Source organism: Pelodiscus sinensis, chromosome 8 (assembly GCF_052426305.1).
Source record: "Pelodiscus sinensis isolate ZL-2025 chromosome 8, ASM5242630v1, whole genome shotgun sequence".
In the NCBI taxonomy this organism is placed as follows: Eukaryota; Metazoa; Chordata; order Testudines; family Trionychidae; genus Pelodiscus; species Pelodiscus sinensis.
Window position 1 is genome coordinate 6128368 of NC_143059.1, and position 22031 is coordinate 6150398.

At 50.6% G+C, this 22031-nt stretch overlaps 1 protein-coding gene and 1 long non-coding RNA gene across 9 annotated transcripts in view; one reads left to right on the forward strand and one right to left on the reverse strand.

Moving 5' to 3' along the window:
* The window catches only part of LOC102454386 (uncharacterized), a 133137-nt gene that overhangs the window by 24954 nt on the left and 86152 nt on the right, over positions 1-22031 (reverse strand). Inside the window, exons 1-3 of one of the 7 annotated variants that reach the window (XR_003089995.3) lie at positions 18545-18630; positions 14145-14365; positions 9744-9878 (exon numbers count right to left, since the gene is read on the reverse strand). This is a non-coding gene — a long non-coding RNA (uncharacterized LOC102454386). Of the gene's footprint in view, positions 1-9743; positions 9879-11646; positions 11916-14144; positions 14366-17613; positions 17750-18503; positions 18631-22031 lie in introns of those variants that run through there. The other 6 variants (XR_012905534.2, XR_003089993.3, XR_003089992.3 and 3 more) reach the window with 6 other exon arrangements.
* PLAU (plasminogen activator, urokinase) overlaps positions 18747-22031 on the forward strand; it is a 61126-nt gene continuing 57841 nt past the window's right edge. For both annotated transcript variants that reach the window (XM_075934691.2, XM_075934692.2), the window contains exon 1: positions 18747-18910. The gene's annotated coding sequence lies outside the window, so the exon portion shown is untranslated. The remainder of the gene's footprint in view (positions 18911-22031) is intronic.

Sequence of the window (22031 nt, forward strand, 5' to 3'; positions counted from 1 at the left end):
AGTTGTAATTCAAGCTACCGCAGGGCACCACATAGCTGGAGTCCAGAAACACAGCCCCTGGGCAGGGACTCACCCTAATTTCCTGCCCAGAGTTCATTCCTCATTTTAATGTCCCCATAAACCACTTGGCGCTGATACAAAGATTTGTTCAGATTGCTGTGGGATGTCCCTGCTCGCTTAACACTGTTAGCTGTGCTGCAAATCCCCAACCAGTGTACAATTCAAGGCTTTACACAGTCCACCCAGGTGTTTGCCTGCTTGGCACGCTGTCCCTTTTCTCTTACTTCAGACTAATGCACTCAGAGAAATGGTTAATTTTTAGCAAAACTTTTATCTGCAAGGGTGGATTCCTCAAGCATGCCTCATTTGTCAAGGAGCTCCAGTGCACACACCAGTCCGGCATTACTTGGTTTTAATATGCCCTTTCCCTCTCTGTGAGTGGTTCACACTCCGCTACCATTATGGGACAGATCCTCGTTTGGTGTAAATCAGCTTAACTCCTGTGATGTCAGGGGAACTGCATGGATGTAATTGGGCCTGATATCTCTGGCTCTAACGCCCACTGCGAGGGAATGGGAGTCTGAAGAGCCGGCCTTCACGATTCTTTCCAGTTCTTTGAATGCCACCTTTGATTATTTTGTCTATTTTTTTCCCCAGTCAAACTTCAAGTCAAGGATTCTCTTGGGAAAGAAACACTGAAGTTTCTCCGGCACGGAGTGCGATTCCTCACCTTCCTGCTGACAAGCCGAATGCTTGGTGCTGTCTAGTGATGATTTTGCCCTTGATGCAATGGGGAAGCGAGCAGCCCCCCCTCGAGGAATAAAAGCAAGAACTAAAAAGAATGTTCACGTTTGTCTGCTATTGCAACTGCGGGTAATGGCTTATTTCTTGCGGTGGGGTGTCTGCCCTACACTGGCAGAAGAAGCAATCCCAAGGAGGCTGTGCAGGAGGCAGCCAAATAGGAAAGGGATTGTAGAGACAGCTAAGGAGAGCTAGGATGGGCCACATAAATAGGGCTGTGGAACAGAACAGCTTCGGTCACTCCCTGGAGTTGGAGGAGGGAGAACTGGCTGCCCTAAAAGGGGGCTGGAGAGAGAGCCCCATGGACAGAGCAGTGATGGGCAGGGGAGGGAAACATGAGCTGCCGGCCGACTGCTGCCAGCCTGAGGCCCTGATACAAAGGTGAAAAGTGGGCCCAGGGGAGCAGACAGCGGGGGTTGTAGGTGGTGCAGCATGTGGCTGCTGGCTAGATGATTCCCAGGCCCGGACGCGAGCAGTAGGCAGGCCTGGGACTCCACCCCCTCCCCTTGGCCCCACTGGCCACTGAATTTGGACTGCTGTCTGCCAGTGAAGCCAGGGTCTGGGTAGAGGACTCCGGAAGTAGGGAGGGAACAGGGTGGGCACTGCCGGAGGGCTGTGTCCAGAAGAGGGCACCTCAGTCCTGAGAGCAACTTGGGCCCTACAGACAGACGTGACAGCAGGGAGACCCCACTAGATGAAGGCGCACCACTGAGCCAAAGCTAATTCCCAGGATGGCCTACAGGAGGCGCCCTGATGATGAGTGATGTCCTGTTACATTCCTCTGCAGGCCTCTACAGAGCTCTTTTCATCCTGAAATGTCCCAAAGCAATTAAAAAACTCCTATTCACAAACGTAAGCTCTGGTCCTACAAAGGCACAAGTGCTACTTACACATGAAGCATCTCGCTAGAGCCAAAGGAATGTCTTGTGTAAGCATCTGCAGATGCAGGCCTTAAGTACCCATTCCTCTAATCCACGCAAGTCAAGCACTCCCGTTTGCTTGCATTAGGGCTGCAGGATTAAGTGCCTTAGCAAAGTGGGGAATGAGGAAACTGTTTTTAAACAAGACCCTGTAGTTCAGATCACGTGTCATCTTCGAATACACAGCATGTCCTCCTGAGCTTTATTCATTGTTCTTTCCAACAAAACACGAGATTCATCTGGTGGCAGACAATTGATCTGAGACTTTCCAGTTCATCACTGCCTGTCTTGCCTACACCTAGCGATAACGCCAGGCTCAGAACTTTTCAGGAGTTCTTCTGGATGGAATTTGGAGTCTCAGAAGGCCAGTACAGTGAATGTCCAAGCAAATTTGGCATGGATTTTTCTCCAAACGTGTGTATTTGCTCATAATGGAAGCAATTTGTTATCGGGTAATATGTTAGATGATACTCATACAACATAATGGAGGCACAACATTCTGGCCAGGCTGGAGATTATAGAAGGGTTGTCTCAGTAAAAACTGCTGACTCGCTTTCTATGCTGACTAATGCTCTTTGAGGCTCAGTGTAATTTGATCTACTTTCCTTAAGAAGTATATTTTAAGTGGGTCTTGGCCACAGTTTTTTTTTCCCTCAGGCATGATGGATTTGCCAGCAAAACATCCTGCCTTTTCTCACACAGATGGAATAAACTATAATGTTTTCCCATGAGAGAGTTTTGTTTTTGTTTTTTTTCCCCCCAAAAGGAAGATAAATAATGCGAAAACAGGAGCAGAAACCAGTGTGGATCTCTCTTGAAAACATGGCATTGAGGAGAAAGCTGCAGAATTATGGGAACAGAAATGAAATCCTTCTGTCTAATCTGTTTAGGCATGCAAAGGATTTTGGGCAAGGTTTTGGATATCCATTCCATCTGCAAAACGGGGTGTTTCCCCACTTACGCAGTGCTTTTAAAATAATTTAAAACCCCAGCAAATAAAATAAAACTCCATTTATTTCTCCAACATGTGCTCAACATGTCCCCGCCCACCATGATACAAATATAATCACTTAAATATTAGCTAGGATTGCCAGTTAGCTCACCTCTCTGTAAGTAGAAAGGATGGTCTTGCGAGGTGGACATGGAGTTAAAATTTAAGAAGCTCCGGGTTTGATTCCTGGTTTTCTCATAGATCCCTGCGTGATATTTAGCCAGCCATTTAAGGCCTGAGTCAAAGTCTACTGGAGTGAAAGGCAGAAACTCCCCATTTATAAATGAGAACAAGAATCCATTGTTTCTTTCTCCCACTCTTTGTCTCGCTTGTCTATTTAGAATGGAAACTCTTCAGAGCAGAGAGTATCTCTTGCTAAGTGTTCGTTCAGTTCACGGCACCCTGGAGACCGATTTCAGTTTTGACCTCATGCTCAATGTAAATCCAGTAACAATGAACTCAACTGTAATGTCTGTGTGAAAATCATGCCGGATATTGACAGTATTTTTATGACCATTACCTGCCTCTGTGTTGCTTGCTAAAAAACGAGGAACAGGTAAGTCACTCTTAGGTGAGTTTGCACTTCTGCAGGAACCAGAGTTATGGCTTGAGGTAACCAGCCACCAGTCCTAAACTAACAGTACAGGTGTCAAGGGTTTTGAAGTGTGGCTTCTCGGCAAACAAGACCCAACACCTCCCGGCTGGGACAGGGCCAGGCAACCTCAGACTAGGGATACAAAACCCCGTTGAATTGGTTACCAGACGTCCCAGATTCTTCTCGCCCCAGAGACCCCCAGTGCTTTGGGCAGATGGTGAGCAGAGAGCAGCAGGACAGAGGGGCTGCAGGATCCAGGTAGGTAGAGACATCTATTTCTGTTAACTTATTTTTAATGTTTTGCCTTTGTTACCTCAAAGGTTGAGACTAGTGCCAAGTCAGAGCAGACCCCGGCGGAGAATACAAACCCCCTTGGAAAGAAGGTGGAGACATTGTAGGATGCAGCTCAGGGAAGAACCAAGAGGTCTGACCAGACAGACTTTACTGGGGCAGACCCACATGCTACAGGGTGGAACCCAGGTGGAGGAAGGGAGTAGTTCCCTATAAACACACTGGGAGAACTTTCCTGACACAAGGGTCAGAAAGACTATTAGGCCTGGGCCCCCCAGCAGACCTGAATGGCAGGGCTAGAGGAGGAAACCTGCCTATGGGGGCGCATGGGCTGGTGAGACACTTTGCCAAGAAATGCATGGAAGTAAATAGAGGGTTTTTTCCCTCTGCAGTTCACCTTTTAAGGGTCTGTGATGCTCCCTCTAAGCATCACGAAGCAAATGACTTGAAGCAAAATCTTGCCTGTTACAGCAAAACCAGTTTCTGCAGCGTGTTATTTTAGGGATGCTATCTTAATGCTATTGTTATCTTCATGGATGTACTCACTGGAAACTCCCTGCTGGTAGCTCTGTCTCAACAAATGCAGCACATTACTCAGGTGCTGAGCTGGGGTGTATTTTTAGCCTTTCTCTCCCCCACACTCTGCTCTGTCTGTGGTAAGAGGAGACCGGATGCAAGGCTGTCCCGGAGTGGGACTTAGACATGCTGGAGTTGCCCTAACAGGTGGTAACATGTGATGCGACTTTCACACTTAGCGTGACTTTCTACACGCTCATACCCTATCCTTCCACGTGTGGATTCATGACCTTTAAACTCTGTAAGCGTGGCCAGGGCATGCGCACTGGGAGAGAGCTACCCCCCACGCGCTATGTAGACCACCTCCAGGAGGGGAGCAGCCACTTATTCCACCCTCTGATTCTTTCCTAGTTTGCACAAATCTTTCCCGTGTGGCTGTCAAGGCTGTGCTTTCTCCCCATTCTCTCTCTCTCAACCTGGGATGTCTCAACTGTGATATTCACGGAGCGGGACAGAAATCCCCTCCTGGAACTGAAGCAGGTTTTCACAACCGTTTTGGCTCACTAACAGCAAGGTTGAGAAACTCCTTAATTACAAGGAGTGAAAAGGCTCTGTTAGAAGCAGTGGCACAGACCACCTCTGCAGGCCCCCAGGCAAGATGCGGGGGGCCAGCTCCGTGCTCGTGGAAGGGGTGGGTCGGAAACCAGCCCTTAGCAGGCAGCGGCAGTGAACAGAGGCCCGGGCCCCTTTGAATCACCAGGTCCTGAGGCAACTGCCCTCTTGCCCTCCCTCCTTACTTTCGGAGAGCCTGGTTAGGGCAAACCAAGGAGAGGGGACTCTAGAGGGAGGAGACTAGCCCGCGTCTCAGAACACCACTCTGCCACTTCTGAGCCACAAAGCCAGGGATGTTTGGAGAGAACTCGGGGGAAGAGGGCTGTGGCCCCAAGCCAGGTAAGACACTCACAGCTTACACACTGCAGTACAAGACGAGACAAGCCAGTGCCTCACTCCGAGCTGTACGCGGTTGTGAAATCCCAGAAGCGGGGGCAGGCAGACCCATGTCATTAGGTTGCCCGGTGTGGTTATCGCATCCCCTGTCCAACAGTGAGGAAAACAGGAGGGGGATGATTTTTGGCTAGTAAAATCCGTGATGACAGAGTATTGAATTGCTGGTGCAGTTCTCTTAGATGCTGCTTCTAGCACACACCTTTCTCCAGTGTGTTGCCCCCAGTAGCTGCCTTTCCTGAGACAACACCATAAACAATTCAGTGTTCCTTCTGAACATTTCTTTCCTCTTCGGGCTTTTCCCTGCTGTGAGTCTGTCTCACCCGCTCCGTGCTACGTGTCACCGCGAGTGACCAGAACCAGGTAGAAAGCCCTAAGCCAGGCCATCAGTCACAAAACTCAGGCCAAACCTGAACTCCTTCCTCTTGTTTGCAATCCATAGATAGGTTTTACAGCACAGGAGTCGTCTTAGCTCGCTACAGGAACACCTGTCCCTTCCCTCTGGGACTGAGCTGTGATTTTCCTGACAGAGCGAGGCACCTAGCAGTCATCCATATTCAAGGGGAATCGAGTGCCAAACTCTTGGGATACATCTATGGGGCCTGCAGCCACAAGACTCAGACCTGGAGTCAAAAGGCTCCTGCTACCGTGCTCAAGACAGCTGCAGACATTGTGGCTGGAGCTGTGAAACCCATCCTCCACCCTAGGCATTGGTGCCTGAGCTCCAGTTTCAAGCTGCAGCATCTACACAGCTATTTTAGTGCCGTGGAGTGAGTCCAGACTGAGACCTCTGTGACTTCCCAAGACCACACAGCAAGTGTGTGGCAGCGCTGGGACCAGCTCCCATATCCTCAGACTCCCCGTCCTATGCTACCGTCACAAAACCATGTGCCTGGGCCCCAAGACAGAAGCACAAGAAGCAATGGATGGCCGTATCCGGGGGCTGCCCAAGAAGAGCCCACTACTCCGAAGCCGGGATTTCCAAAGATGCCTGCTAAGGTACACAGCTGTGCTTCTGTCTTGGGGCCCAGGCCCATGGTTTCGTGACGGTAGCATAGGACTGGGAGTCTGAGGATACAGGAGCTGGTCTCAGCGCTGCTACGTACTTGCTGTATGGTCTTGGGAAGTCAGGGACACTGTGTCTCAGTCACTCTTTCAAAGGTAGGGTAAGAACAACTGCTGGCATTGAATTCATTAAACTGCAAAGCACATTGGGACCCCCAGCTCACGGTGCTATTATTCATCCTTACTACTGGTCTCAGAGTGCAGGATTCTTCCTTGGGTGCCCAAGGGAAGTGACTGAGCCTCTCCTGCCATCTGCAACCCGCCCTGGTACTTGCCCACTGGGGATGGCTTCCACTAGCGAGGACTGTTCTGCATCCACCTCTTTGTGGGGTGGCAGGATGGAGAGACGTCCGTTCAGTCTGCCAGGTTACACTCACAGGGCTTGGGTGCGTCTCACTTACATTGGTGTAAATTAGGAGTAACTCAGAGCTGCACTGATGTAAAAGCAGGGTAAATGAGAAGAGAAGCCAGACCACAACGCCTCATGACTAAGATGGTGGGTGAGGCAGGCTCACAATTCACCCCCAGCCAAAGCCAACTCATTCAATCTCACTTTTGTTATCGGTGTCTCCTGCTCGTCATTCACCATTTGGACCTGGCTAAAGAGTCACCAACGCAGGCAAAAAAAGGAGCCCTCAGTAGATACTGGGGTGAAAACCTGGGGTAAAAATGGGGGGTGGTTGCTCAAATTGGAGACAAATTTGCTACAGAGACATTCCAGCTACACTGGCCCTAGAGAAGGGTTTGGTGTACGGCCAAGACGGCTGGCTCATTGCTAACTTTTTATTATTTTAGCAATCCAAGAGTCTTTGGCAAGCACTGACGTGTCACACTTTGATGATAGTCACTCTGGCACATGATTCCTGAATGTTGGACGAGTTTCATCCCTAGGGGGCAAAGCTCTTGTCTGAGAGGAAACAGGAGGCTGCAGTGTGCTAAGGGAGAATAGAGAGAGTATAAAATGGGAATGGGAAGAACTTGTGATGGGTTGATTTCTCTTCTGGGTCTAGAAACGTTTCCATTTCCAAGATATGCAACTCCCAGGGGTGATGCTAAGAAAAATAGCACACTCTGCCTGAGAGAGGCTGGATTTTCTCAGCATGTAACTAAAGTTTGGTAGCAATCATTGTGTTTGAACTGAATCACAGTCTACATAGCATTGTCTAAACCATAATTTATAGTTTCTACCGTTCCAGCATTCTCCTAACCTCTATCCTCCATAAACCACAGCACTACAATTAGGGAACAGTTGGAGATATACACTGTGTATTCATGAGTCACTCCCTACCGCACAGCTATACAACGTTCCCTCCTCTAATAGTCCGCAACTCAGGATATCATAGGCTCTTGATTTCAAATTTGTTTCCTTGCCTATTTACATTCTTCAGAGTCTTATCTTTTCTCCCCACCTTATGAATCAGGATGTTGGATCTTGCTGGTTTAAGAACAAAAGTAACTGTGTATCCCTCAAACTACATGGCACAAAGAAGTAAGCACTGGGAATTAGCCAGGCAGTGTACTAATGTCCTACTATCTATGCAGTATCAGAACTAACAGAAATCCTAATAAAAACCCCTGAGCTTCCCTGGGGCAAAATTCACATGGGGATTGGACTTCGCAAGTCAGGCTCATCCTTATTGCTAATTGGTAATATTCCCAGAATACTGGAGAAAAGTCGTGGGATGAAGATGTGACACCACACCCCCATATTTCTATGGAAATATGTTTTTAATATGAATATGCATGACTCAAATATGCTTTATACAAAACAGGGCAAGTAACCTCCCATTCAAGAGGCTGTGACCTCCAGAATGTTTCTATTCTATTTGTGTGCATCTATCATTCTTTTATGTGAAGTTAGAAATATGAAATGGACGCCTGTTTTATTAATATGGGTCTTCTTGTGAAAGCCACTAGCGATACTAAGGGAACTTTAATGGCCAGGTGCTTAAAACAACAATTTGCAAATGTGTTTTTTTTTAAATCCTGTAAGTCTAAATGGTGCTTGGTCCTACAAAGACACATGCCTATGCTTTGGTGCTGGAATCCATCTCAAATTTGGTATTTTCCCATTCGGCTGGGAAGGACTGAACAAAGTATTCCCACGCTGGGGAAAGTCTATCGAAGGGATGGAAAGCAATTCATTATAATCTTCAGCTGGTCTTTGAAGCCATTTTCCCACCCGAAGAGGATACAGAAGAAGCTGACAGACTCAGCACAAAGGAAAGATCAGCTCTGACTAGAAGGATTTTACCTGAAATAAGGTCTAGGGTGAGAAATGTGATCTGTAACCGTTGCTGAGCGCATTAGGCTGAGCGTTTTGTTTTTGCTTGATAATTTACTTTGATGTGTCTGTTTTCACTTTCAGTCACTTAAATCCTACTTGTTAATACTTAAAAACACTTTTGTTTCTTATCAAACCGACTGTAAATAACTGTAACCCAGGACTGGGAGGGAACAACAGCTGTGCATCTCTCGGTCAGTAAGAGTGAACTCTATGGCTACGGCTACATTGTAGCCTTCTTCCGGAAAAGCTTATGCAAATGAAGTGCAGCATGGAATATCACCGCGCTTCATTTGCATAATTAATTAGCAGCCGCTTTTGCGCATAAAGGAGCTGTGTAGATGGCTCCTTTTGGTGTCAAACCTCCCTCTTGCGCAAGAGCCGTTCTTCCTGAAAAAATGAGGAGCCGACTACACAGCTCCCTTTTGCGCAAAAGCAGCTGCTAATTAATTATGCAAATGAAGCGCAGTGATGCTCTGGGATGGAGACCAGAGCATCTGCCCCAGCAGAACAGGGTAGGAGAGGGCGCCCCAAAGGGCAGGTAGGCAGGCTCAGTGGTATGATCAGCACATTGAATGACCGTCTCAAGGGGACCTCTGATCAAACCTGTCACAGAAGGTATCCACACAAGACTGGGTGGCTGGACAAGGCGTCATGGGCCACTGCCTTGAGAAGGATTCTATTCTTTGCCCCACGCATGAGCCCTTCGTTCCCAGAAGTGAGAGATGCAGCAATGACTGCAGTGGATCTTCGGGCTAGTAGGCAGAACAGCCCCCATAACCAGTATAAGTAACCCCTGGCTGCTATGGCAGGGAGAGAAATATCAGTGTCGGTGACCATGGATTGTGAAGCCCCAGAAATGGTGGCGTATTTCCTTTACAGCAGTAAGACTGACTTTGCCATGGGGAAACCCAGCGTCATCTCTACCACCCTTCAGAAATGGGTCAGCACTGAACTAAGAACACTTGGTGTAACAATCCCACAGTTTGCAGTTTTGCTCTTTTCGGGACATGCCGCAACAGCAGGTAACAGCACAAGAAGCACCTGCAAAAGGCAACTATTTCCATGGGGGTTTGGCAAACCCAGCACGATCACTCTGTTGAATCCGGCCAGAGAACGAAAACACTTTCTGAAAGAGCTTGCCAAAGAGCTGCAGAACAGAGGCGGGCATGTGGATTCTCCTTCTGCACTTACTTGTGCTGCTGGGAGAAGCCCAAGCCCTGACAAATGCTGCATATTCTGCAGGCTACATGCAGTCTGAAAAAATATGCTTACTAAGGCTGGCAGGGATGGTGACGGTACGTCCCGCTCCTGGCGTGGGTTGCTGGCTCCCTTCTCAGCACTAAGCACATTCAGTAATTGGAGTTTTGCCTTCAAGCTTTGCTGCAACGAATCCATGTTAGTCTGCACCTGAAACAGTCAGAGGTCACTTCAGCGAGGAGACGTAAGGAAAACGAAGAGACACGTTAACTCGCTAGCTTTGCGGCTAAGAGGCTTGAAGATAAAATTCTCTGCTTGGAGCCACCTGGCAGATTTCGACACCATCGTCCACCCTCCTGCCTCACCCGATTCTCCCAGGGACATCAAGACGAGCTCAGCAGAAATACACCCATAAACCCACCAGGAGGTGACAGGGCTGGATTCTCTGGTCCGCCAGGTTCAGAAGGCTGGAGACAGACGGTCAGGAGTTACGATCGGCCAGGAACTTGCCGGTGCTACAAAGCGGGCAGAGGCAGCCCCGACACTGTGCCAGCCCCATTGCTCAGCTCCAGACTTCCTGCACTGGCGCCCTGTCTCTTAGCATGAGAGGAGGTCGGTGGGGGGTACGCTGGGGCAGTAGGAGGCGATGGTGCTCGGGTGCAGGAGAGTGGGAGAGAAGAGGCAAAGCAACGTAGATTCCGCTAGATCTGATTTACACCAGTGGGGTAAACTAAAGCTGCCTCCTTGCAGCTCTGATTTGCACCAGGCAGCTGACAATCAGAGAGCTGGGGCAAGTCTCCTGGGTGCACCGGAGGATCAAGTCCACAGAATTTTTGTTCTAAAGAGCAGCTTCTTAAGCAGCACTCGCCACTCTGTTCCGAATTATCCCAACCTGCCTCTCCCATCCTTAGTGTGGGCTGGGGGTTCTGGCAACGATTTACAGAGGAGAAACAATCCTCTACCACAGTGTCAAATACAAACATCCCAGCAGGACTCTGGTGCAATTGGCTAAATGCTATTTTAATTGTCTAAACCCTTGTTTTCATTCATTCTTTTTAAGTTTTAATATGAAATCTGTTTCCTTCCCGGAATGTTATTCCTTCCATCATACATCCCTTCCGTTTTGTTATTGTAGGGTGGCCTGTAAGTGCTGAGCTGTGCACCCTGGTTTGTTACCATCTGGCTGCCCTAGAGTGCTAGGCTTTCCCCAGTGAGTTTTTTACTGCAGAGTTGTTCAGAACGGCTGGGCTGTTTGCACAGGTGTGTTATTGTAGGGCAGTCTGTAAGTGCTGAGTGGTGCAGATGCACTGATTTATTACTGTATTCACACTCCTCAGCACAGATCAGATTTTTATTTTTTACTGTAATGATCAGGAAGCCAGTTTTTTTAAAGGAGAAAGTGATGTCTAATTAAAAAAAATCCCAGAAGAAATGTGTTAACTTTGTAATAAGGAAAATGACAGTAGGTTAAACTTGGCTTTCTTGGGGCAACACTCCCATTGGACAATGCCCCCCGGATGGGTTAGTTTGCAGAAGAGCTCAGCACCCACTAATGCAGCTAAAGGCAGTGACACCCACAGGAGTGCTCTGCATCTCTCCAAGTCAGGCCCTAAAGGTATTTGTACAGGCCTCTGAGCTACTGCCAGTGCTGTGTCGACGTGGCTGCCTATTCAACACTACCACTTTCCTGACTCACTCCTTCGTTTCATTTCATCCACCCCACGCTGAGCCACATGAGGGCTTGTGGCTACATTTTTTGTTGCAAGTGCAATAACTATTTCCCCACAACAGGGAACATAGGACGAGGCAATGAAGTTTTTCATTTAAACTGTTGGACAGTATAATGGGGTGGAGGGAGGGTTTGGGAGAGACGTTGTAACGGGGTTTAACTCAGCACCCTGGCACCTCCTGTTGGTCACACCAGGAATTAGCTCTGACCCTCAGCAGGGCGCCCTCTTTTGGATGGTGTCTCACCCACCGTCATGCTCCGCTCTGCTGCTTCTCTTTGGACCCACATCACTCTCAGGACTGCAGCATCCTCTCCAGGGCACTGCCCTCCAACAGTGCCCACAACTCTGGTTTCTCAGCCCCCTCTGGGGGTGTCAGCAGCCTTCAGGCTCACCTACAGTCCCCACGTCTAGCTCCTCGCCTTAAGGACAAGCCACGGTCTGTATAGGCCACAGTCCCTGGAGGCGAGATGTGGGGCAAGTGGGGGGACTCAGGCCCACCCACTACTCTGGGTCCTGGCCCAGGCATCCTCCGGCACTAGCCTTGTCCTGTCCTTCTCCACGCCCCGCTACTGCTTCATTTCCTGGGTCGCTTCCCCGTGGCACCCTGCACCTTCTTGACCCTTGTGCCAAGGCCACAGCCTGGCAGGTAACAGCCTAGACTAGAGCCTCTCTCCCTGCCCTGAGCTCCCCTGTCCAAAGTGCTGCCTCTCTGCAGGGAGCCAGTCTGCATCCTCCCTGGCTCAGCACCCAACTGCTCTGCAGAACAGCTCCTTATAATGGGGCTGCCCCAGCAAGCTGCTCTCTGACTGGTTTCTTATAAGCTCTTTCCTAATTGGGTGGGGCTCTACACAGCACACCCCCCCCCCCCCAGCCTATTTTAACCCCTTCCTTACAGGAACGGGGCAACTGTGCATAACAGTTATGCAGCCTAAGTATTTCTAGTGCTCCCCACACTATCAGGACATCCATTACAGAGCAACCTTAGACGTGACAATAATTTCCTCCAGACAGAGAAACGGAACTCTCTAATGCCCCTGCCAAATGCAGCGTTGGGCCAAACTCCACTTAAGTTACTACAAATGTACTAGGGTTGCCAGATGGTTTCAACAAAAATACTGGAGACACTTGACATTACATCACAATCTACATTCCATCTTATTTAGAAAATACTGGACATTTCTATTGTCTCATTTCTATTTTCTCAATTTGTTTCCCGAACAGAAAGCTCAAATACTGGACTGTCCGGTTCAAAACCAGACACCTGGCCACCCTATACATGGCATCTCATGGAAATAGCTGCCAAACCCCTCTGAGTTTTGCCTAGCTCCCTCTTGCACCATTGAAAACCTAGGCTGCAAGGTATCAGAGGGGTAGCCATGTTAGTCTGGATCTTCAAAAGCGACATAAGTCCTGTGGCACTTTATGCATGCATCTGACAAAGTGGTTCTTTGCCCACGAAAGCTTCTGCTCCAGTACATCTGTTAGTCTATAAGGTGCCACAGGACTCCTGTCACTTTAGGCTTAAAGGATGTCAGATGGGATTGTCTACATAGAGATCTGTTCATTAAGCAATGAGGTTAAATCAAACACATAACCGGAAAACAAACACACGTGGTAAGCTTCATGGGACTGCTTTCTGAATACCTTAAGTTCAATATTTTAACAGGATTCCATATATTAATCAGGGCAGATGTTTGTCTCACAAAGGGTCCAGTTTCACACAGGCACAAAAATCTTGCACTAGCTACTTCTTCCCTGTGAGCTACATCGACTCAATCACTGTGGCAGTGTGCTGGAGCACCCTTTGGCCCAGGCATGACAATGTTACTGTCGTTAATGATCTCCTCTAAACCAGAACAATATGGCCATGGGAGTCTTTTCGATCTTAGGCCGATGTTGCATTAATATTTTCCTGTCATTGTCCGTTTTCCATACTGTACAGCTGGAATAAGTTTTTACACCATCTGGTAGCTCCAATCCGCATGACTCATAGGATTTCAGTTCGTTTGTGCTGTCTAGCAATTTGGTGGTCGGGCTGTGAGTGGCTGGAGTGTGAATGGGCATCCTGTTGTCACATTCACTCATTTCCCCAGCTACACAGATTCCCTTCCACCATCCAACCTCTTCCTCTCACTGTTGCTTGTGAGTTGGCAGGGGTCCTTTCCTGACCACAGCAGCAATTTTCAGGGAGCTTCGCATGGATTAGTGAGATCTTTTGGCTGTAGCCGTGCGCTAAGAATTGCTAATTTGCCAGCGTTGTGGGGATCACAGTAGGAAGGACACGAATGGGTCTAATCCTCCTTTCAGAGTACAGCAAGTGACCAGTTTTACATCGGTGTAACGGAGAGCAAAGACTGGAGTGTTGTTTTAAAGGTGGCTATCAGTGAAGAGACTCCAGAGAGGCGGGGGAGGAACTGGTGGAAGCAGGGGGTTTATCTTCTGTGCCAAACCTACCATGGAAATCGCTGGCTTAGAAAGCTGCCCCCATCCTGTAGCACTAGGGGAAGCCATGTGCACTGTAGCATACCAGCAGTGGGAGGGGCAGATTCTCTTCAGGTCTATGATAGCAGAAGCAAGCCCAGAATCTGGCCAGATGGTTCCCAATATGCACATACATGCACTGGGGACCTGCTGGTTACTGGTTACCGGTGAGGGGTGGCCAGAGCAGCCTGGGATGAATTTGTTGAGCCTATCCTGCTGGCAGCTACTCCAGCAGAGTGCATATGGAGCCCCTGGCAGAACTTACAGCTGTGGCTTCACCAGGGCTCCGCTCCAGGCTGACTCCCGGACGACACAGAGGCAGGGAAGCTGGTTTTAAAATCCCGTGCTGTAAAACTAGGTCAATCGTGATTCACCCGGAGCAGCTAAGCTGATTCATCGCGCTGTCTGTGGGTTGCGCTGGTGTTTGGTGGGTGCATTTCCAGAAGCAGACCTGCTGCAAAGGTCAGGACGCCAGGCAGCGCTCACCTGGGGACGAGATGAAGACAAACACTCAACACGCTGGAGCAGATTCGTCCCGGTCAACTCGTCTGCGGACCTCACTGGATCTCCCCAGGGAGGAAGGCGGCTTGCTAGTTCCGAGCCTACAACCTGACCCCAAAACACAGTGGGCTCAGCTTGGCAGGCATCTGTGTCGCTGCCCTGTCATATCACCCTGCAAACACCCTGTGGAACTCCTCCAGAGAATGCAGGAAGCAGCACTGCCCATGCCTAGTGCTCCAAAAGGCCCCTAAGATTGCCTTAAAGATTGTACATTTTTTAACAGAACACTACATGTTGGGTTGTCCTTATGTGCCAGCTGGTATTTGAGCCAGCAGGGTTCACATCTGAAAACTATGCAACCGCGAGGACCCCAGTCCTCAAAGGGATCGTGGTTCTAAACTTCCCTTGAAATTGACCCTAAGTACTTTTGGGCATCTGGGGTAGGCTTTACTTTAAAAAAAAGAAAAGAAAATTGAGGGTTTCACATAATCACATGCCTCCAGAACCTGGGACTTTAAGGAAAAAGCCACCCAAAAATGCAAGACTTGCAATGAAAACTGAGAAAAGAAGAGAGGGATGGCTGCTTCCTCAAGGCTGGCTCAGGAGTCCACAGGTTGGTGACTGATCTGGCAACCCAGCCTCCTCTGGCCTTGCGTTGTGATGTTGAGGGCAACAAACGTTATCATGGCTTGTTCAGCATTCACCAGCCTGTGCCTGGATGTGAGCCTGAATCTCTAGGGTTTTTACCTCTCCCAGTTTAAACCTACTCTCTTTTTAACCCTCTGAACATAAATTATCCACCATTCATTCCGTTCTTCTGGGAACAAGCTGCAGATCCACTGGTTACTTCTTTGCTTTGCTAGGGGACCTGCCCAGCTTTTGGACTTCCCTGGCACGGCAGTGGGCGGCAGCCTTGCGGAAGCAGAAAGCTCAGCCTCCGGGCAGAGGGAAGGAGTGTCTGGCCATGACTCGGCCATGACGGATTTAACTGTGTTTGCTCCTCTGCCAGAAGGATGGTGCTTAGCATTGGGCTTTGGAAGCTGAAGGTGAAAGAGGGGAATTGTCAAGACTGTGCATCCACCTCTCCACTCCAGGAGAAGCAAGAGCGTATTGGGATGGCATCTGTAGGGACAGACAGGGCTCTGACCTAGCGTGGAACGGTGCATCGCAGCAGGGTACGAATCCCTAGCAAGCTGAAAGAGTGAAGCAAGGAGGGGGCTTTCGCAATGGCTGCTCCACAGTGACCATGTGCAGCAGAGTCTGAGGGCGGTAGCAGTGGAAGCCTTCAACATGAGTAACTGATAAAATGGAGAAACACTGTTTCACTTAATAAATTCTTCCGCTGCCACCTGTTTTTGATCAGCTTGTCAACAGCTTCCGGGTGTGAAATGGAGCAGAAGGCGAAGAGGAGGAAGGGTGATTTGGTGCGGCAGCGATGGAATTATAATTTGCCATGATGGAAACAGTCCTGACCTGCCGCCCGGGTTCATGAAGCGAGGATGCTCAGTCTCACCCTCTTCTTTCCTATCAAGATCTTCTGCTCTTTCTCCCTTCATAGGCAATGCGGTTGTGTGGGCACATCACCACCATCTCTCTTCCAAGGATTCGCAGACTCCCAGGTCAGAAGGGACCACTGTGGCCTGCGTGTCTGACCTCACCTAATACACAGGCCAGAGAATTTGCTTAGGGCACATCTTATAGAAAATCATCCCATCTCCTTCTGAAAATTGCCAAGCTGGGAGGCTCCACCACAACCCTGGGTAAATTGTTCTCACGGTTAATTACTCTCACAGCAAATATGTACACCTTATTTCCTGCCTGACTGATCTAGCTTCGCTGGATTGTGTTAGACCTTTCTCTGCTAGATTGAAGAGATTATTAAATATTTCTTGCCCATGTAGGTATTTATGGACTCTTATCCATTTACGTGCAGCTCCTAGCCCTCTCTTTGTTTTAGATTGCACTCCTTCAGTCTACTACTGTAAAGCAGGGATAAGACTAAACCTCCTTTAATCATTCTTGTCTGGCTCTCCTCCGAACCCTCTCCCATTTTTCAACAGCCAGCTTTAATTGTGGGCACCAGAACTGGATACGCTATTTCAGCAGCCAGATCCAGCACACGGGTGTCCAATGCTGAGGTAAAACAGCATTATCACTCCTATTCATGTAGCCAACGATCAGGGTCGTGCTTTCGCCACAGCATCACTTTGGGAGCGTATGTTATTGTCGTCCACCACTGCCAAATCTTTCATAGTCACTGCTTTTCCGGCTAGAGTCCTCCATCTGTAAATATGACTGACATCCCTTGTTTCTAGATATACGTGAGGGTTACCTGTCGTATTCCCTCCCTCTGGTATTGGCCACTGTCGGCAGACAGGATAGTGGGTTGGATGGACCGTTGGTCTGACCCGGTGTGGCCGTTCTTATGTTCTTATCCATTTACGTGCAGCTGCATTAAATCACATTATTGTTAGCTTATGCCCAGCTTACCAAGAAATTCAGATAGCCTTGTAACACAGTCCTGTCTTCTTTCGTATTTACTTCTCCCCTCATTTGTACGTCACGTGCAAACAATATCAGCCCGGCCCCGCACACCCTTGTCAAAGGAGGTGAGCGGAGCCACTTAAAGGAGGCAGGGCTACCTACACCTGCGTCTATAAAAGACTCAAGACAGGAAAAGGAAGTGTGTTTGGAACAGAGTGTGCCTGGAGGCAGGGTGATGCTAATTGGCTGAAACCTGGAAGCTGTAAAAGGGAAGATTACCACACAGCCCCTGGGAGAGCAAGCAGGCCCCAGGGCGCGCTGGGTTTGTTTGTGCTGTTCGGTTGTTTGGAGAATAAAACCCACACAGCTGCCATTAAGGGGGCCTCACTTCCTGTTTATGGAGTTGTTCACGTTCCACCGTGAAGAGCTGATGAGGGGGCAGATAAATGACCTTTCCTAGAAGCCTGTTTCACAGGGTAGGAAGGCAGCGCCTTGGCAGTTCTGCAGCAGCACAGGAGCACTTCACCTTGGCCCTTTGGCCTTCCCAGCCTTGGTGAATTCTGTTGGGAATTCTCCAGATGTTGCCGTACCACCCAGCGGTGCCACCAGTCCCCGCAAGCCCCTGGGCAAGGTGGGGGAAGAGTGCCTGGCTATGTGCTCCCCAAAAGGAGGGGGCCAAGAGCAGAAGGGGGGCCCAAGGGCAGCTGGCCCTCGGTGCTGCCCAAAGCACGCACCCCCCCAGCCTTTACCACTGCCCGGAGTGCATGGAGTGGCGCTCCAGCAGCGATCTAAAGGGCCTGAGGTTCTGGCTGCCGCTGCTGCTTCTGGGGCCCACGGTCCTTCCAGCCTGGTCATCTTGTCTTCCAACAGGGGCTAACACAAGATGTGTCAAAGACAATGAACAGATGATCAATCTCCTGTCGCCGGTGGAGCTGACAGCCACTGCAGGCTCCTGGGCACGGTGGGGGGGGGGGCCCTCTGTGCCCCCCAGAAGGTCGCTGGGCTACGTGGGTGGCCAGCAGCATGCGGGGCGTGAGCTGCCCTTCTCCACTCTGCAGGCAGGCAGGGACAAGCTGCTTCCAGCCACCGGGGAACGGACTCTGCACCACCGCCATTTCTCTGTGGCCACCCAACTCAGAAGGCCTCCCCTCTGTGCTCAGGCCTGTCAGGGGGTTGGTCTGTTGCCCTCTTCGCCCTTGCTGGAGGCTCTCCCTTGCTGGCTCTCCAGCAGTCTGCTGACTGGAGTTCCTTTCTCCTGCCTGCTCACTCCCCTTTGATCCTCCCAGCTGCTGTTAGCCGGCCAGTCAGCAGTGGCTGGCAGGGCCCAGATTAACCCTTTGGTTTCTGAGCGAGCGTGCGGGAACATACACCCCATGACCGGCTCCCTTTGAAACGCCTCCTCCCACTGGAGCAGGTTCTGCAGGGCAGGATCAGCCCAGGCCTGCTCCCCAACCCCTCCTGGCCCAGTGTGAGGTTCTACATCCCATCAGAGGCACCTTCAGGGGCACAGCCCCCGCAGAGCCTTGGGCACCTGGTGACAGGATCAGAACCTCTCTGAGGCTCTCACCTTCTAGACAGGGACAACAAAATCAGTGGTGGGGAAGGAGAAAACTCCGAGGAGGCTCCTCCTCACGCTCACCTACATGAACCCTACTTCTCTCTCCGTCCCCAAGGACAGACCTGGAGATGGAGCCTTGTTGCTGCAAAGCCACGCGAGTCTCTGGGGCTGCCCCTGCCTTGCCCCTCTGCCCTGCCTGGCTGATGTCATAGTTGCTCTGTGAGGTCACCCCCTCCCCATCACCGTCCCCCAATAGGCTGAGGTCCTGCAACAGGCCTTTATGATGTCACTGCCACACCCACCTCTCCCTTGTAAGGCTGGTGTCTTGACCCGGGCCAGCCTCTCCGGGTGTTTGAGCGGCTTCCCCTGGATCGTCCCACTTAATGACAGCTGAGTCTGGGGACCACGCTGGCTGCGCGGTTGTGCCCAGAGGCTGCTCCCTAGGGAGTGGTGAGGAGGCAGCTGAACCGGCAGGTCCCATGGCAGAGGTACTTAGCACCCTTTTCACACAGTGCCTTCCCCCCCCCCCCCCCTGCTCCTGCTTCCAGGGAGTGTGGGGCTGCTCTGTCCCCAGGCACACTCCCCTGCTGAGCCACCTCTCTGGCTGGGTTGGCTGAAGCCCTTGCTGTCAGGTTCCTTGGGCCATGGTGTGTACAGTGCATCCTTGGGACTTAACCCCTTCCTGCCCATACTGTAAGCCAGGGGACAGGAGGTGGCCGGGTTCTGTTGGTGGCCAGCAGCAGCTTGGGGCTATTAGCTCCTTTTCTACACTCTGCAGGCAGGAAGGTTCAAGCTGCTTCTAGCCATAAGGGAGGTGGGAGGAAGAGAGGAGCTCTGGGAAAACATGGGCAGGTCCTCTCTTCCCCCACCCCGATTCCACTGGAATCAGCTCCCATCCCTTCCCTCCTGCACAGTGCCGAAAGGCTGCTGCTGGCCATGTTCTGGTGTGAACCCTGATAGAAATTTGGGGAGGGGGACCTGTACCCCGCACAGGTTGCCTTGAGATGATGCGGCACCAGGTTGCAGGAGAGGCAGGTCCATGCCAGGGGCCCAATCAGGCATGGAGGGTGGAGAGAAATGGTCAGGGATGCGTGGGTCAGGTCGGCCCGTCACCCCCTCGCAGTGTGCAAGAGCGGTAGGTGGTGTGTGCATGTCACCTCTCCCCCTGCAAGCCTTAAAGATAAGAAGGTAAATAAAGACTCCAGCGACTCAGTGTCTCTTTTTAACAGGGACTCAGTCAACTTGATGCCACTTTGAAAGTTTGCACTGCCTAGTTCTGAGTGATGGCCATTAACTCACTTGACTACAACTAATTTTATACCAGGTGTCCCGCGTTCAGCAAAGGGAAATATGATCACTTGCTGCCTTTCTACAGTACGTTCCATTGATTAATGAAGGCTTTAGACCTCACCAGGCAAGCAGTAGTATAGCTGTGCTCATGGGGAAACTGAGGCACAGATGTGCAGTGACTTTCCCACCACACAGGCGCTCTGCAGCAGAGTCTGGAACAGACCCCAGAACATGAGACTTCCAGTCTTGTGCTTTAGCCACCAGACTGAGCTTCCTCTCTGTGTGTGAGAACTAAATATGGGCTGAGCGACGTGAGGGCTTTCACACTGGTGTGTGTGCTCATGAGAAAATTCCTCAACTTCTCCTTACACTGTACAGTAGACATGAAACTAAAGCTGGGCTGGAGAAAGCTACCCCTTTTGTACAGTGTTATCCTCAGTGGTTGTCATTGGAGGAGATCATATCTACTCTGAGGGGGGGTCTCAAACTTCATTGCTGCACAACCCCCTTCTAACAACAAAAATTATGACAGGGGTGGTGGGACAAAGTACCAGGGCATGAAAGCTTGAAACGGGTAGAACGTCAGTGCTGACAACACCCCGTTCCATGTTAACGGCTGTTGTAATAGATATTTCATCTCTGCTTCCAGAGGGATGGAAAATGTTCTCGCCTTGCCTGCAAACTACGGACTATCAAGCCATGTTAGACTTACGGCCCAGTGCTGATAACACATTTTTCTTCAAGTTTTATAATGCTGGACTATCTGAGTGCCTTGCATGGGAAATCCTTGGTGACAAAGACCTCTCTAGTGGACTTCATGGAGACCCAGGGTCTTCTCCCATTTTGAGATCACATCAGTGTCCAGAGAGGCAAGAAGGCAGGGTCCTCTGTCTAGTACAGGCTGTCTCTCCCTCTGAAGGGACCAACATGATCCTCTCTCTCATTGACGGGAGAAAAAGGGCCCCTGAGTAGATAAGGCTCTGCTCTTTTTGAAATCTTCAGGCCCCTGTGTCAGGCGATGAACTTGTCAGCTGCCCCCACATAAGCACAAACCCCTGCCAAGTGACTTGCCCTCCTGCTGAACCAGTTATTCTGGGCAGGGATCAGTCTTCTGTCCACAGTCATTATATTTCCAGGGACTGAGAACTTAGACAAGCACCGTGTGTGACAGACTGGGTTACAGAGATCCTCTTGGGACTGTCACCTGATGAGCTGATCCTGCCCACCTGCCCTCTGGGGACCCCCCCGCCACCACTCTGTCCTGCTGAGACAGAAGCTCTGGTCACCCCCAGAAAGGCACAGAGTTGGGGTCACCGCCCACAGCAGAATAACACAGTCACCAAGAACAGCTCAGCTCTGGGAAGGCTCAGTCACAGGGTATGTCTACACTAGAAAGTTAGTTCGAACTAACGGACGTTAGTTCGAACTAACTTTCCTATGCGCTACACTAGCGCTCCGTTAGTTCGAACTTAATTCGAACTAACGGAGCGCTTAGTTCGAACTAGGTAAACCTCATTTTACGAGGACTAACGCCTAGTTCGAACTAGCTAGTTCGAACTAAGGGCTGTGTAGCCCTTTAGTTCGAACTAGTGGGAGGCTAGCCCTCCCCAGGTTTCCCTGGTGGCCACTCTGGCCAACACCAGGGAAACTCTATGCCCCCCTCCCGGCCCCGGACCCCTTAAAGGGGCACGGGCTGGCTACGGTGCCCGTGCCAGGTGCAAGCCTGCCAGCACCCAGCTAGCAGACCCTGCACCTGGCACGGCACAGAGCCACCCACCCGATGCCCCCCAGCCCACCCCCTCTTGCCGGGACCAGGCTGGCGGCTCCCAGGAGCTTGCCCTGGACCGCAAGAGGCGGGCACCTTCCTGGGCTAGTGCGGACATCGTGGACCTCGTCCACGATCTCCGCACTAGGCACAGGAAAGTGGCCGTCTAGGGCAGGAGAGCTGCCAGCCTGGCCACCCAGGACCAGGTGTGCATGAAAATCAAGGGGGTCCACTGAGACCCCCGACACTGAGCCCTGAGCTTACAATGGCCGTACTGGGTCAGACCAAAGGTCCATCTAGCCCAGTAGCCTGTCTGCCAACAGCGGCCAACCCTAGGGACCCTGGAGGGGATGGACCGAAGACAATGACCAAGCCATTTGTCTCGTGCCATCCCTCTCCAGCCTTCCACAAACTTTGGGCAGGGATACCACTCCTACCCTCTGGCTAATAGGACTCCATGGACCCAACCTCCATCACTTTATCTCACTTCCCTTTCAACTCTGTTCTAGTTGTAGCCTTCACAGCCTCCTGCAGCAAGGAGTTCCACAGGTTAA